Source organism: Chrysochloris asiatica, unplaced genomic scaffold (assembly GCF_000296735.1).
Source record: "Chrysochloris asiatica unplaced genomic scaffold, ChrAsi1.0 scaffold00130, whole genome shotgun sequence".
Classification (NCBI taxonomy): domain Eukaryota; kingdom Metazoa; phylum Chordata; class Mammalia; order Afrosoricida; family Chrysochloridae; genus Chrysochloris; species Chrysochloris asiatica.
This window is the reverse complement of record NW_006408648.1, coordinates 6,923,969-6,927,682: the sequence shown is the minus strand read 5'-3', so window position 1 is coordinate 6,927,682 and position 3,714 is coordinate 6,923,969. Positions and strand designations below refer to the sequence as shown.

The 3,714-nt window shown below is 39.5% G+C and overlaps 1 protein-coding gene across 1 annotated transcript in view; it reads left to right on the top strand.

Annotated features, from left to right (window-relative positions):
- MUC4 (mucin 4, cell surface associated) overlaps positions 1–3,714 on the top strand; it is a 102,172-nt gene that overhangs the window by 71,003 nt on the left and 27,455 nt on the right. The gene's annotated exons all lie outside the window — the stretch shown is intronic.

The window sequence follows — 3,714 nt, the reverse complement described above, 5'->3', positions numbered from 1 at the left end:
AAGGGGCACAAAAGTGCTAGAGGACTTCTGGGGGAGGATTCCATACTCTATGAATATTTTCCCAGATTTGAGTCTAACGACAAATGCCCTTCCTAGGGAGTAAGGGAGGCAGGGGACATCTCAGCCTGTATGAAAGCTGGACGATGAAAAAGGAAGACAGAAAAATTGATGCATTCAAACTGTGGTGTTGGTGAAGAATATTGAATATACTGTGAACTACGAAAGGAGCAAATAAACAGTCTTTGAAGAAATACAGTCAGATTCCTCCTTAGAATCAAGGATGACAAGACGTTGGCTTGCTTACTTTGGACATGTAATCAGGAAAAGACCAGCCACTAGAAAAGGACATTATGGTTGGTAGAGGGTGAGTGAAAATAAGGAAACCCTTCAGTGAATGGTATCGGCATACTAGTACAACAATGGACTCAAACATCATGGCCTCACTATGATGGTGTAGGACCAGTCAAGTTTTGTTCTCCTGTACATAAAGTCATCCTGTATTGGAGCTGACCCAATGGCAACTAACAACAACCACCACCCCTGGTTTCTTACGCCATTCTGTTGTTATTAAATGCCATTAAATCAATTCCAACTCATAGCAACGCTATGCACAACAGAACAAAACCCAACCTGGTACTGTGCCATCCTCACAATTGTTATGTTTGAACCCATGGCTGCTGACACTGTGCTGATCTATCTCTTTGGAGGTCATCCTCTTTTTCATTGACCCTCTACTTTACCAAGCATGATGTCCTCCTTCAGGGACTGGTCCTTCCTGACAACATGTTCAAAGTATGAGAGACAAAGTCTTGCCATCCTTGCTTCTGAGGAGCATTCTAACTGTACTTCTTCCAAGACAGTTTTTTTTTGTGTGTTGTTCTTTTGGCAGTCCATGGTACTTTCAATATTCTTTGCCAACACCATAATCTGAATGCATCAATTCTTCTATAGTCTTTCTTATTCATTGTCTAACTTTCACATGCTTATAAGGCAATTGAAAGCACTATGGATTAGATCAGACCCAGGAACCCTGGTATCAAAGAGGGTTATGTATTAGACTGCTAACCACAAGGTCAGCAGTTTGAATCCACCAGCCACTCCACAGGAGAAAGATGAGGCCTTCTGACACTGTAAAGATTTACAACCTCAGAAATCCTATACAAAGGCTCTATGAGTCGGAACCAACTTGATGACACACAGCAGTAATAGCATCAGGTCAGACCCATTTGAGTACTGAAAGTGACATCTTTGGTCGTTAACACTTTAAAGAGGTCATTTGAAGCAAATTTACCAAATGCAGTATGTCATTTTATTTCTTGACTGCTGCTTCCATGTACATTGATTGTGGATCCAAGCAGAGTGAAATCTTAGGCAACTTTAATATTTTCTCCATTTATCATGATATTATTTATTAGTCCAGTTGTAAGGATTTTCATTTTCTTTACACTGAGGTGTAATCCATACTGAAGGCTGTAGTCTTTGATCTTCATCAGCAAGTGCTTCAATTCCTCTTTGTTTTCAGCAAGCAAGGTTTCTTATGGCTTCTACCAATCCTGATGCCACGTTTTTCTTCATATAGTTCAATTTCTCAGATTATTTGCTCAGCATACAGATTGAATGAGTATGGTGGAAGAATACAACCTTGAAGCATACTTTTCCAGATTTTAAACCATTCAATTTATCCACTTGTTCCATTCTGACTCTTGGTCTATATACAGGTTTCTCATGAGCACAATTGAGGGTTCTGGAATTCCCATTGTTTGCAATGTTATTCATAACTTGTTATGATCCACACAGTTGAATGTCTTTGTATAGTCAATAAAAACACAAGTAAACATATTTCTGTTATTCTCTCCTTCCAGCCAAGATCTATCTGATGTCAGCTATGCTATCCATATTTCCACAGCCTCATCAAATTGTAGCAAAATTTGCTTCCTGTATAAAATTTCTTTTTCTTCCTCTAGTCAAGTTCTGATCAGCAAGTCATGCAAGCGAGGTCAAATGGGTACTATCTGCAAGTTTAGGCGTTCTTGCATTGATGACTCCCATGTGGAATAGCATCTTTGTTCTTGTAACAGCCAAACATGCTGCTTTTTTATTTATTTATTTTTTAACTGCTGGTCTTTCTTTCTTGAAATATCTTCTGTTCTTCTAGTCACTCAGGGTTGGTGTCTGCATGTCCTTTCAAGTGGGAATGTCCTATCTCAGATGACTCTGGATGGGGTTTAGGATTCCACCTAAGTCCCCATACTCTACAAAGGCTTAACAAGAAGGCTATTTTACTGGGAAAATTCTAGCACCCCTTTTAGGTATTCCAATCAGTTATAGACTGAAGACGGGCTTACAAGTTTTCTGTAATCATGTTCCCCGATATTCCTTTCTATCCCCCTCAAATGTCTATTTTACAATAGTAGGCAAGGGACATCAATCCACAAGACAGTCAAGCACCTTAACATTGTTTCCCTTCTTTCACCCATTCAGACTATATCTCGATCCCTGTATTACAGAACCCTGTTATTCCAAGTTTGAGCACACATCGCTATTTACCTCTGTCTCATTAAGCGCATGTAAACCTATCTATTTGTTCCCCTATCTTCCTTGTTCTTCGCTCCCTCCCCCTTCTTGTGTATTGCCCTCCCCTTCCATGTATATTGCCCTTCCTATCACCCAGGCTATGGAGTCCTGGTGTGGTGCTGTGGGCTAATGCATCAGACTGCAAAACCGTTTGAACTGCAAGGTTCAAGCTCACCAGCTGCTCCTCGGAAACCCTATACAGGGTTGCTGTGGGTTGGAACCGACTCAGCGGCACATAACAACAACAACAAGAATCACCCAAGCTATGATGTGACTATTCCCTAACCTGCACCTTATTGTTCTCTCCCTTCCATCCCTGGTAACCATCAAAGAATTTTTTTCTTTTAATATAGAAATCTTTTCTTAAGCTTTTACAATAATCGTCTTAAGCAATATTTGTCCTTTTGTGACTGGCAAATTTCACACAGCACAATGTCTTTAAAGTTCATCCATGTTATGAGGTATTTTGCTGCTTCATTGTTATTCTGCAAGGTAGCATAGTATTCCATTGTGTGTATGTGCCAAAGTTTGTTTATCCATTCTTCCACTTAGGCTGTCTCTATCTTTTTGCTATTGTGAACAGTGCTGCGATAAACATGGTTGTGCATGTATCTACTTGTGTTCTGGCTCGTGTTTCTTATGAACATATTCCAAGTAGAAGAATTGCTGGATCATAAGATATTTCTATTTCCAACTTTCTGAGGAAGCATCATAACAATTCCCAAAGTGGTTGAGTCATTTTATAGTCCCACCAGCAATGGAGGAGGATCCCAGTCTCTCCACACTCTCGCCAGCATTTGTTGTCCTCTGCATTTTTGAACTTCGCTGTTATTGCTGGTGTGAGATGATATCTCATTGTTTGTTTGTTGCTGTTTTTAAAGTTTTTATTGTGGATTGAGTAAAAGTTTACAGGGCAGATCATCAGTTTTACATTAAAAAAATCATACACCTTGTTTCAATACAATGATTATAATCCCCTCCATGTATCATTAGTTAGCAGTATTTCTATTCACTTTAGCTCTTTTTTTTTTTTTTTAATCAAAATCACTCAGGCATACATAATAATTAACACCACCAAAAGGCACATTCTGCAAGTATGCCTCCTGGATGCCATCTCCCAGTCCTTCTCTTCCCATGAAT